Genomic DNA, 13,242 nt, shown 5'->3' with positions numbered 1-13,242 from the left:
TGAAAGATGAAATCAGGGTGCTGGTGAGTCAGCCTCGACTCTCCCCCAGCTTCAGCCCCTTCCATTCCATCCCCTAATCCCTATATTCTGGTCACACCAACCTTTGGACCATGCTTGTCAGACCCTTCCATTACACCATTGACTTGCACATGGTACCCTGCCCCATTCTCCACAGGGCAAGCTCTTACTTATCCTTCAAGGCCCAGGCCAAATGGCACCTCCTCTGAGAAGCCATCCTTCACTTTCTCAGGAAAAACTCACTGGACTGCCATACTTCTGACTCTATTTCCCCAGGAGACTGCCCTCCACCAGGCCAGAGAACACATCCAGGAAACTTGCAGGCACAGAGAATGTTGAATGAACCACTGAGCACATTTTCTGGTGCACAGGTTTCAAACTGGAGTCACGAGGCAGACGCTCAGAGTTACGGCAGTGTGAGGCAGCTCCTACGCGTCATGCAGCTGAGTAGGCCGGCTATTCTAAATATGCGAACAATGCCACAACGCAGAGAGTTTAGATCGAGCAATACAGCGAAAACTCCCCCAGAAATAACAATATCCAGATCCACGTGCATCAAGTTCCTATTAATTCTCTACTCTAAAGAAGTGAGGTAGGAGGAGAAAGGTAACAGGTTAGTTGATGTCCCTTACCTTCTCTTAGCCTATTTTGTTTTTATTATTTTATTATTAATTTTTAATATGACAATTGCTCTGCTTCCCCTCTTTCACCACCTTCTGGAATGAATCGTTTCACACGAGTGGAGTTTGCAGGTGACGGAAGCAGAAACTTTTTAAAAATGTGAATTGTTTGGAATGGAGATAGTTCTGAACCTGATGACCCACTCTCCCTGAATTCTTCAGCTCTCCCAATGGACAGGAACCCGGTTTTGATGACTCAGCATGGTCAGGACTAAGGCAGACGCCGTGCTACCCCCCAGGGATGACCTCCAGGGCCGCTGGGAGCTGCACTGCTGTCTGCCACACACAGAGCAGCCTCCGAAGACGGTGCTTCTCAGCTCCTGGGCTGTTTTGTTTTTGTTTTTGCCCAGCATCCTAGCCTGGTCACACTCTATTGTGACTGTTTCCTTAAGGGATGAGTCGGGCTGGTTTTAATAGCATGTTTATCTTCTTCCTTACAAGCAGACTCTCAAAATAATTGATCTTATATTTTGCAGGCCTCTACTACCAACTCAGTACAAATTTCCATTGGCTGGTAAAAACATGATAACTGACCTTGTGAGAAACTATATTTAAATTAAAAAAAAAAAAACGGGTGGAAAATTATTCAGCTTGAAAGGAAATGAAATTCTGATACATGCTGCAACATGGATGAACCCTGAGGCCATTAGGGCAAGTGGAATACGTCAGACAGAAAAGGACAAATCACGTATGATTCCGCTTGTAGGAGGCACCTAGCGAAGTGCAATTCATAGATGCAGAAAGTAAAATAGTGGTTACCAGGGGCTGGGGGGAGGAGGGAATGGGGACTTACTGTTTTAACGGGTACAGAGTTTTAGTTTGGGATGATGACACAATTCTGGATATAGATAGATGGTGGTGATGGCTGCACAACTCTGTGAAGATGCCTAATGGCACTGAACTGGGCACTTACCGATGGTTAAATGGTATTTTATGTTTTATAGAGATAGATAGATGATAGAGAGACAGACAGACAGACAGACAGACAGATGGATATAGAAAAACCTTTTTTAAAAAGCAAACCTGTTAAGAATGATGGGTTAGCTCTTATGAGTAATGGGTGCAACTTTTAGCATGAACTTTGTGACATCCTACTGCATAGCAGGGGTTAAAATGCCTTCCTAGTGCCAAGTTGTGTCCGCATCATCATAATTGCTAAAAAGAGGTCTCGAAGGTGTTCATGGAATTTGCAGTCACAAAAGCCTTTTTATCATAAATGATAATACTGGTGACGAACAGGTACCCTGAGCTTCCGTGTGGACATTCTGAATAACCTCAGGGAGAACTGAGGCACAGAAACGGCAGAGCTTTCTGCTCTTCACACTGGAAACTGGGGAGCCCATCCTGGGCACGGAAACCACACCTCCCCTTCTCCTGTCCTGAGATCCCTGTAACTAAGAGGTCACATACGGAGCCGTGAAAGAACAAAGATCCTAATTATCTGAAGTCGTTAGGATTTTAAGGATTTCTGAAAATACATAAAGCAGCCTTTTAAATATTATACTGTTGAGTTACAGCTTATAAATTAGACATTTTAGGCTGTATTGGACCAACATTTTTAAAGCAGTCTGGTCCATAAAAGAGAGAGGAAATAGCTGAGCTGGTGGCGTGTTCAGTTCGACTAACACAGATCCCAGGGTTTGGGGAGCCTAGTGCTGCTGAACTCTGTCTCACTTAAAGAAAGGTTACTATTGTCCCTCTGCCTGAATAATAATTCCCCTTCCTTTTTGGCTTCCTTATGAAATACCATGAAATTCTACTCTAAAAGTTATAACAAGTTGTGCCTGGGAGAAATGTTTAATTTAATTTTTTAATTTATGTATGTTTTATTAAACAAAGCCCTGAAAACAGTTTTTTTTTCCTTCTGAATTTGAGTTTCTTATTCAGCACATGAACTTAAAAATCAGTTAAATGTTCATTCTATGTGTGTTCAATCACACAGAGAGACGTATAAGTTAATGAGAAAGCAGGAAAAAAAAAACAGAGGTTTAATAAGCAGCCTAGTAAGAGTTTCCTATCTTGTCAGAATTTCATGTTTAAGTTTCTTTTAAGAAAGTCGTTTCCTGGCCCATGGTGAAACTCCCGAGCCCTGCAAATCAACATAGCAGCATCCTGTTCAAATGTTATTATGGAAACACTGTGCTGTTCTAGGCCAAACTATCCAAATTAAACCGAGGGGATGGAAATAACTCTCTCTTGATACACTCTGGTTGCTAAAGGTGGTTTGTTTATGAGTAGAATAAAATTTACAGCTAAATGTAAAAACAGATACATCCTCATCTTGTAAACTTGAGTAACATGTCATTCCACTTCTGGAGTCTGAAAAAACAACAACACTAAGGTCATGCCTAAAATAAGAACAGCAAAGGGCTAAGGATCACACCCGCCGTAAAACCGCAGACTTTCCCACCTTTTGATTAAGGCATTAGGCAGGTTACAATTGGACAGTGAGGTCATTTCTCGTGAACCAGAACACTGTGAATTTGTTATTCCAACACACACACACACACACACACACAGGGACAGCTCCTGAATCAGGTGTCTGGTCTCAGTATGAAGCAATGATTACTACTTATTTTTCAAAGGCTATTTATGCAGACTATGGAGCCAAGGAGGAGAGAGACAGAAACAAAATGTCTCTTGCCCTCTTCTTTTAAACTATGGAATAACTTTTAAAAAATCCATGCTGTGAAAGATTTCACCTCCTGGTTACTAAAATAAAGAGGGCTTAGCTTCCTAAAGAGACAGAAAAGAAACAAAAAACACATGCATCAAATTGTTATTTTCAATAGGCTTCTGTTTTATATTTTTAAAAATTTCTTCAAGTTTCAGAGGACATCAACTACCACTCTCAACTACCACTCAGGTTGCCTAAAAAAGGATCTGGGTTTGCCTCTCACTAGGCCAAGTTACTCGACTTTGCAGAACCTCTGCTTCCTCGTCTATAATTCCACTTCCTACCCTGGGGAGAGGTTATTGGGGTTAAGTAATCTCCTATCCATAAAAATGTTACACCCAGAGTCTGGCACGTATTGGGGTTCAATAAATGCTAGTTTCCTTCCCTTCCTTCCCCCTGACTTTCAGTGACTGAGGCCATTGACCAATATTGTGTTAAATGGAAATGGGGAAAATGTAAGGGTCAGGAGGGGTCAGGGAAAAGTACTCCATACATTTCAGCCCCAAATAGTAGAAGTCTTTAATTCAACACTGTGCATGGTAACCCATTTTAAACTGATGTACAGGCTGTAATGCATATATCTATGTTTATATTTATATAAATTGTAAGATAGAATACTGTTTTTAGCTATTCACTTAAAAAAGCCATTCAACCTCCTCTGTAAATTGCAATAAGACTAGAACTTCAAAGACCAGCTTAAGTTAATACTGCCCATCAGCACTCCTGTATCAATTGCTCCTGTATTTGTTACATTGTAGTCCTTCCAGTATATTGTTAATTATTTGCCTGTTTACTGTTCTGACTTCCCCACAATGTTAAGATTCCTGAGAGGTATACAGATAGTCCCTGGCTATCATGTTTTCTGTTCCAGCTCCAACGCTCTTACAGATGTTTGTGGAATGAATGAGAAGTTGAACTAACATAGCCACATGCCCTTTAGGCGCTGTGGAAATCCTACTGGTAAAAACCCCACCTTTTAAAAAATTCCATAATCACTTCATTCGCCAAATTTATGTTGGTTACCTAAAGAGAAGAGCCCAATTTTGCAAGTACATCTAACTAGCACGGGTTGAGCTAGTTAGATACGAGCCATCAAAAACAATGGTCTATGTTTATGCAATTCCACCTGTCCCATTAAAGCGGGGCTGTTTTCCACAACCCTCACATGGAGTTTGAGAGAACTCTCGTCCATCACACTGCTGTCCCGAGGAGCTGGTCCAGGGTCCAGGCCACCGCCCACCTCACAAGCACACCCTGTGGGTCTTGAGCAAATACGTGAGCACGAGATGGCCAACAGGTGGATGGACGCCTCTCTGCTGTAAACATGAAACACACTTCAAAAGCTAAATCAAAGGAGGGAAAATAACCCGAAACAAAAGACTACATTTTAATTTCCCTGAATTTTTTTTTAGATAGAAAGCAATAGAGGATACTATTTTTCAAAATTAGATATACTTGGTTCAGTTTCTATTGAGGAATCCAGTGTCCTTGTGAAAACATACCCTGAGATAATAGCAAGTGGACTGGAGTCTGGGAATGAATACCAGCATTTCTTGACTTGCTGGCTCTCCCGTACCTTTGTTAGGCAGTTTCGTCTTCACGTAGGAATACACAAATAACAGTAAGGGTGTGGGGAGAGGAGGGCAGAGAGAAGTAGAAATATAATACCTGCCTTGCCTAGGGTTGTCCTGAAGATCAAATGGGCCAGCAGATACAAAATTCCTTTGGAAACTTGAAAAATCCTCCATGAGGGCAAGACAAAACTGTTGTAATTTTTCCACCCGGAGGAAAATTCTATGAAAACTGTTTTTCATAATTGAATTCATTCTTCAAACACACTTTTATTAACTGGTTACTAATGAAAATGTATTACAATGTGAATTCTAACAAAATTAAGTTTCCCCACCAGGCAATGTAATTTAAGAGAATGGGAAATAAGGAAAAACAAAAAAATACTCATATATAAGCACAACAATGACCATATTCTTTTCAAAAGGATTCTAGGGAAAGACCACTGTAACTGAAGAAGAAATGAGCAGTGTTTTGCAACTTTCACCCAACCACTTCGTCTTTCTAAAAGTCTCTCCATTCCATGTCCAGTCATTGCCCATAGTTATCAATTTCTTGCTGTTCCCACTACCATCCTCCAGCTCAGGCACACAGGGTCTTGCTCGTTCACTGAGTCCGCCTCTATCTGTCACTCATTTCTCCCCTGGCTCATTAACTGAATAAAGTGGAGGCAGAATGACCTTTCTGAAACAAGGCTCTCCGTGACGGTACACCTCCAGCACCACCTTTCTGATCTGACTGTCCTCACTCAGGCCAGACTGGACCCCTCCGTTCCTGCAGCTCGTCACGTGCTCTCTGGCGTCTGGCCTTTGTTCTCCACATTCTCTCTGCGGGCCAGGCTCTGCTCCCCCTTCCCACTCCTCTAGGTTAATGCCGGCTCCTCCTGCAGGCTTCAGCCCCTCTCCTGGGAAGACTTCCTCCACTCTAAATGCCCCTACTGTTGGTAATTCTTCTCTCCCACCTCTATCCTTGCTCATGGCACTGCTGTTTAATGATCCCCACCTCCCAGGCTGGAAGCCACATCCATCCGGCTCCCACTTCCCATTTCCCCAGGGCCACAACATGTGCTCAATTAAAAAAAAATGTGTGGGATAAATGAATAACTGATCTATTCTGTCTGCTTTAACCATGTGATCCAGCACACACATACACCACACACACACACACATACAGACACACACACACACACAATTATTCTCTAGAAAACAGAGATGCAAGTGGGTTCGTAGTAATAAAATGAGGACATCCTTTTTAATACCAAGCCAAACAGGTAGAGAAGTTTGAAGGGGGAGAGTCAAGCGTCTCAACTCATATTCAACTTCCCCAAAATCGCCACATTTTCAAACCACTAATTTACTCATTGGTCATGCCCTTTCACTATTCCTTCCAAAAGGTATTTTCAAATTCCATTTGACATGTACTTCCATCGGTTAATTTTTAATTGAGCCAAATATTAAATGCTCACATCCACCAGACAAAGCCTGTTGAGCTACTGATTTGCAGTGACAGCTTGTGTTATTCCCACACACAGGCCAAGCATGAAATAGAAAACTAATAACCCCTTAAGTGTATTCTCAAAGTATCATTTATGGGAAAGAAAACTACATTCAAAGGAAACTTGTGCAATGGCTGTCATTTTTTTTTCCCCTGAGCCGCAAGCTGTTACAAAGCAGGGAAGCTCATTTTCTCACGGACACGGAAGGGCTCAAGAACCCCACTGTCACTGGATGTATTCATTAAGAAGGAATCTGGCAGCAGCACAGGGGGACAGATACCTTGGAAAACAGGCCAATTATCTGGGTGTCCTTTATAATTTGAAGTTTCTGAATTCACTCATAGATAAGCCACTTGAAGAGGGTCTGGCAGTGGGAACATAAGGCACAGATGGTCACTGAAGAAATGAGAGGGAGGAAGGGAGGATGGAGAGAAAAGAAAATTTGCTTGTGGTTTCATTCAGGGGGACAAATCTGTAAGCTGACACATCCCTCTTTTTAAAAAGTCCCTAGAGAAGCATGGTCAAGCTTCATTACAAGTAAACAAATCACACCATCTTTCTCAGATGACAAGTGATGCGCAATAACGCTTGGAGTTTGCTTCATGCCAGAGAACGAGGAGTCTCAAAATACAAATCCCACCAGTTCTTAAAACCACAGAAAGGCTGTGATGCTCGCTTCAACCGGAACACAGAACTCAGCTCAAAGCTGCCAGGCCAGTGGTTTCCTCCATGACACACACCCTTGGTGGTCCTCTCATTGGTCAGTATCTGGAGAAATGAAATCTTGGATTCTTTCACCTGTGGGAACACTGAGCTATAATGACTTCCTCCTTCAACTGGCTGCTTGTTTTCATGGAGAAGAGCTAGAGGACCATTTATCTCTATGACTTTCAGGCTGTAGTTCTTTTATATTTGAGCTACAACCCTGATAGGAGGGGAAAACCCACATTATTCCCATTGTGAGAACCTTGGACAAGCCCTCACTTCTTTAATAATAAAGTGATGAATAATCTCAGATGTCAAGACTTTCATAGTCTGTACAGGGCTTGAGACATGAAACACAAGGACTGAGAGCACCAACGCACATATATGTAGAGATATGTACACATGCATTCTTTGTATAAACCAATATAATGTGACAATCAAGAAGCAGGCTGCTGTCTAAGATTGACATTGAGGACAAATAAAAGTTGAATGTTTAACATAAAGCAAAATCTAGACGATTTCTCTTCAGGGATCAATGACATACTTTTTCAATTCAATGATGAAGGATGAAATCAAAACAGTTAATAGGTGTTTTTTTTTTTCATTTCTATTAAATATTAATGGATCTGTGGGATGGGACTTTTGGAAGACACACACTATAATAATAAGAGTAGTGGGAGAACATTAGCTGGTTAGGATGACTTAGATGCCCAAATACCTCTAACATGATCATTTTATGACTTCATTGATCAACAAACAATCATTGTGTGCTTCACTACTGATTATGCTAAGTGCCAAGATAAATTTAATAGGAGAAATATTTTGTGAAATGAGGAAGTCTCAGTGAAGGAAAACACCTTGATTTTGTAAGACCTCCACAAATGGAGGATACTATTAGAATACTGGAACAACACTAATTTGACTCAAGTTGAATTTTTTTTTTTTTTTTTTAAGTAGACAAGCTGGTAGTGGGAAGCCAAGCTTTGAACAGTAAAACTCCAAGTTAATCACCCTAATGCAATCCACAGAAGTCTACAGAGGACTTTTGGGGAAAGGCAGTGTGGGAATAGCAGTAATAAAAGATGGCAGAATCAGCAGTGGCAGTTAGGACCACTTTGGGAAATGAAAGAAGAAAATGGGAAATCGCATGGCTTTGGAGAAAAGGCATATTGTAGTCTAGCCCCAACTTGTCTCTTGAGCTCCAGATCCTTCAGGCCAACTACTACTGGGCATTTCCACTTGGTTATCCTACTGGAAGCTCAAGTTAAAAACGTCCAAAATTAATTTCATCACATTAACCCCACAGAACAGTAACTGTTCTTATCTTTCCTTTCTCTCTTAAGAACAATATCATTTTTTGAACCAGCCAGGTTTCAAACTTGAGTCCTTTGCTTCTTTCCAACCTTCATTCCTCACAGTCTGTTGTCAGTACTTTGGTTTGACCATTTCCCACATCTGTCCCATCTTTCCCATCCCCCACTCCAACACCATGGTTCAAACCTCCTACCTGGTGTCCCATTGTACAGCTTTACTCATTGTCAATCCTCAGTAAGCCCACATATCTGTCTCAGAACCCTTTCACTATCCTTTTAACAGCTACCAAGTTAAATACAAATCTCTCATTGTACTCATAAGTTTGTTATGAAATAGGGCAAAGCCACCTCTGAAAGTTTTCTGTGTTAAATAGAGAGAGATGCTGGCTGGAATTCGTAATAGAAATGGCTAGTAGATAGTCTTGAAATTTTAAACTCAATAGTGCCAACTGGCATCCTTTATGAATTTGCTTTTTTTCAAATAGATAAAAAATCAATATCCGCAGGTGATGATATAGTTTGTAATTAATTTTATTCCTATCCTAATTATAAGAAGGTAATACATGTCACAAATAGTCAAAGAATGAATAGGACTAAGTATTTGTCCCATACTCTCTTACAAAATTCTAATGCAGCTGAATAGAATATTTGGCTGTAATTCAATAGCAGAGTTAATACATAGATATAACATTCATTGTGTTGTAAAGCACAAGAAACCTTAGTATTGATTAAGAAAGGTTGGAAAAGCCAAGAAAACACAACCAGCAACATTGATCCCTTGTTTGTTGTGCCAAGCATTAAAATTGATAATCTCTCCATACTCTTTCAAAGCTTAAGAAAAGATAGTTAAAAAGAAATAAATTCTGGTCAAGATGGCAGAGTAGGTAACTGCTGTGCTTACCTTCTCTCACGACCACATCAAAATTACAACTAAACTACAAAACAAACATCATGGAGAATCACCTGACTTCTAGCTGAATCGAAGCCCTACAATTATGGACATACAGAAGAATCCACCTCCAGTGAGACTGGTAGGAGGGGCAGAGCCAAGGAACCGGCTGGTCCCACACCCACATGTAGCAGTTAAAACTCGGGAGGGATATTTTGGCTGCAAGGGGTCCCAGCACCACCCCAGGCTCCCCAGCCCAGGGTTCCAGTGCCAGGGAAAGAAGTTCCCATAATATCTGGTTGTGAAAACCAGCAGAGTGGGATGGAGGGCAGCTACATTCCCAGGTGTTCCTCTTAAATGGCCTGTGCACCGACTTACTCACTGATGGAATCACTGACTCTGAGCTCCAGCAGTGAGGCAACAGGTAGAGAGGTCGCAGGGTCATATGGTGGGGGACAGAGTTGTCTAGCTTCAGGACGGGAGGTTGGAGGGGCAGCTTTCTCCCAGATGGAGGAGCTGGTGGAAGCCACTGTTTCACTGTTGAGCCCTTCCCCCTTCCCAGCGTGCAGATGCAGGCAGACGCCATATTATGAGTCTCCATAAACCTGGTTAACACCATTCATTCATCCCACCCTGGAGATTCTAGACCCCGTCCCACCCACCTTTTGGGCACACCCAAGCTGCTTCCAGTGGCTTTTTCATATAAACCGCCTGCCTTGGCTCATGCTGCAGATTTTCCTAAAGTCTCTCAAAAGTTCACAAAACCCAAACAAGCAGCATCTGTCTTCAGCATGTCCTGTATCCCTGGTTGAACAGCCCTAAGCCCAGCACTAGGGAGAGCTGGCCTTGGTTCACAGCTTGGCCTCTGAAGGCACCTCCAAGCAGAGCGTGGGCAGCAGCCATCTGTGGATTGTTTGTGGCTCATGCCAGGTGGTTCCGGGCAGGACACAGACTGTGGCTGAACTTGGCCTACAGCGGGTCCCCTCCCTGGTGGCCCTGGGGCTAGCACACCCAGTGGCCAGCTTTGAACCGAGCTGGAGCCTCACCCAGCCACCTCCAAGGACAACACCCAAAGGGATGACTGGGCAGGCCCCAGAGCCCTGCTAAAGTGAATCCTGCTCTATAAGGTCAGTCCTTGCGCAACAGCTCCTCCATTGTAGTTGCAGCCAGTCCTCACAACCAATGAGCTTGAGGGTCAGTCCCTCCCACTGATGTGCAAACAGCAGCCAAGGCTCAACTACAACAAGAGGGCACACACAACCCACACAGGGACACACCTGGAGCTCCCAGCTCTGGTGACCCGGGAGACTGCACCACTGGGCCCCACAAGGCATCTACCACATAAGGCCACTCTACAAAGACCAAGAGACGTAGCAGCCCTACCTAATATATAGAAACAACACAGGGAGGCAGCCAAAATGGGGAGACAAAGAATCATGTCCCAAATGAAAGAGAACAAAATTCCAGAAAAAGAACTAAATGAAATGGAGACAAGCAATCTACCAGAAGCAGAGTTCAAAACACTGATTATAAGGATGCTCAGTGATCTCAGGGAAAACTTCAATAAACAGGTAGGAAACATCAAAATGCAGATAGAAAACATAAACAAGAATCAGCCAGAAATAAAGAATACAATAATTGAAATGAATATATTACAGGGAGAAATAAGGAATACATTCCAGGGAATCAACAGTAGATTAGATTAGATGACCCAGAGGATCGAATCAGTGATTTAGAAGATAAGGTTGCAGAAAAACACCCAAACAGAACAGCAAAAAGAAAAAAGAATCCAAAAAAATGAGGATAGTTTAAAGCACCTCTGAGGCAAATCAAGCATAACAACATTCATGTCATAGGAGTACCAGAAGGAGAAGAGAGAGAGCAAGGAATTGAAAACCTATTTAAAGAAACAATCATGGAAAGCCTCCTTAACCTGGCAAAGGAAATAGACATACAAGCCCAGGAAGCGCAGAGAGTCCCCAGAAAGATGAACCCAAACAGGCCCACACCAAGACACGTCATAATTAAAATGCCAAAGGTTAAAGACAAAGAGAGAATCTTAAAAGCAGTTAGCTCCCTACAAGCTCCCTACAAGGGAGCTCCCATAAGACTGCCAACTGATTTCTCAACAGAAACTTTGCAGGCCAGAAGGCGTTGGCACGAAATATTCCAAGTAATGAAAAGCACGGATCTACAACTAAGATTACTCTACCCAGCAAATCTATAATTTAGAATTGAAAGACAGATAAAGAGCTTCCCAGAAAAAGCTAAAGGAGTTCATCACCACCAAACCAGTATTACAAGGAATCTTAAGAGGGACTTCAAGATGGGGAAAAAAAAAGTGTATATATATATATATATATATATATATATATATATATACACACACATATATATATATGTATACACACACACACATATATGTATATATATATACCCGTGTATATATATACATATATATACACACACATATATATGAATAAAATGGCAATAACTACATATGTATCAGCAATTACTTTAAATGTATATGGATTAAATGCTCCAATCAAAAGATATAGGTTGGATGAATGGTCAAGAAAATAAGACCCACAAATATGCTGCCTACAAGAGACTCACTTCAGATCAAAAGACACACACAGACTGAAAGTAAAGGGATGAAAAAAGTTATTTCATGAAAATGGAAACAAAGAAAAAGCTGGGGTAGCAATACTCATACCAGACAAAATAGACTTTAAAACAAAGGCTGTAACAAGAGACAAAGAAGGACCTAGTTAGTAATCCCACTTCTGGGTGTTTATCCAAAGAAACCCAAAATGCTACTTCAAGGAAGCATGTTTATCCATATGTTCATTGCAGCATTGTTTACAATTTCCAAGATACAAAGGCAACTTGGGTGTCCCTGAATGGATGACTGGATAAAGAAGAGGTGGTGCATATATACAATGGAATATTACTCAGCCATAAAAAAACACTGAGATCTTGCAATCTGCAGCAATATGGATGGACCTAGAGGGTACTGTGCTGAATGTCAGACAGAGAAAGACAAATGTCATATGATTTCACTTATAACTGGAATCTACAGAACAAAATAAACAAACAAATGAAACAGAAATAAATTTATAGATACAGAAAACATTTTGATGGTTGCCAGATGGGAAGGGGATTAAGGGAAAGTGAAAAAGGAGAAGGGTTTAAGAAGTACAAATTGGTTGTTACAAAGTAGTTATGGGGATGTAGGGTAGAGCATAAGGAATATAGTCAATAATATTGTAATAACTATGTATGGAGTCAGACGGGTAATAGATTTGTTGGGGTGATAGATGGGGGGGTTGGGGGACAAGGTGAAAGGATTAAGAAATACAAATCATTACTTACGTCACGGGGATGTAAAGTACAGCATAGGAAACAGTCAATAATATATTGTGATAGTGTGGCATGGTCAGATGTTGCTGGATTTAGGATAATCACTTCTTTAGGTATATAAATGTTGAAAAACTATGGTGTACACCTGAAGATAATATAATATTGTATGCTAGCTATATCTTCATAAAAATATTTTTTAAAAAGGGAGCTAAAAATAGGGAAATATAGTAGGTGGAACTGTCACAGGAAATAGGTATTGGTCCCAATGGTAAAAATCTCCCTTGAAAAATTAAAGCTTCACTTGACACAGTGGGTCCTGGGTTTCTTTCAGGGGCCATAGTCAAGAGGACAGTGAAATTGGTCATAAGCTTCTGACTCATTCCAGTGAAGCCCCAGTGAGCTGGTGAGCTGATTATTAACTAAACACGAATATGGCTCTGTTCCTAAAATTCTGAAGGCAAAACCAGGAGCAGCATAAAAATACAAATTTTCCAAATTAAGGGCTTCCCAGGGAAGGGCATGCTCTGTGTGCA

At 41.4% G+C, this 13,242-nt stretch overlaps 1 protein-coding gene and 1 pseudogene across 2 annotated transcripts in view; both read right to left on the bottom strand.

Moving 5' to 3' along the window:
- The window catches only part of LOC308509973 (proteasome activator complex subunit 1-like), a 64,484-nt pseudogene extending 58,563 nt beyond the window's left edge, over nt 1-5,921 (bottom strand). Inside the window, exons 1-2 of the transcript in view lie at nt 5,656-5,921; nt 4,541-4,691 (exon numbers count right to left, since the gene is read on the bottom strand). The product of the transcript in view is annotated as a proteasome activator complex subunit 1-like (transcript). The remainder of the gene's footprint in view (nt 1-4,540; nt 4,692-5,655) is intronic.
- Nucleotides 1-13,242, bottom strand: part of BCL2 (BCL2 apoptosis regulator) — a 167,330-nt gene that overhangs the window by 145,951 nt on the left and 8,137 nt on the right. The gene's annotated exons all lie outside the window — the stretch shown is intronic.

Source organism: Rhinolophus hipposideros (genome assembly GCF_964194185.1).
Source record: "Rhinolophus hipposideros genome assembly, chromosome: 17".
Taxonomy (NCBI): domain Eukaryota; kingdom Metazoa; phylum Chordata; class Mammalia; order Chiroptera; family Rhinolophidae; genus Rhinolophus; species Rhinolophus hipposideros.
Note: the sequence above shows the minus strand (reverse complement) of the source record. Positions and strands in the feature narration are given on the sequence as shown.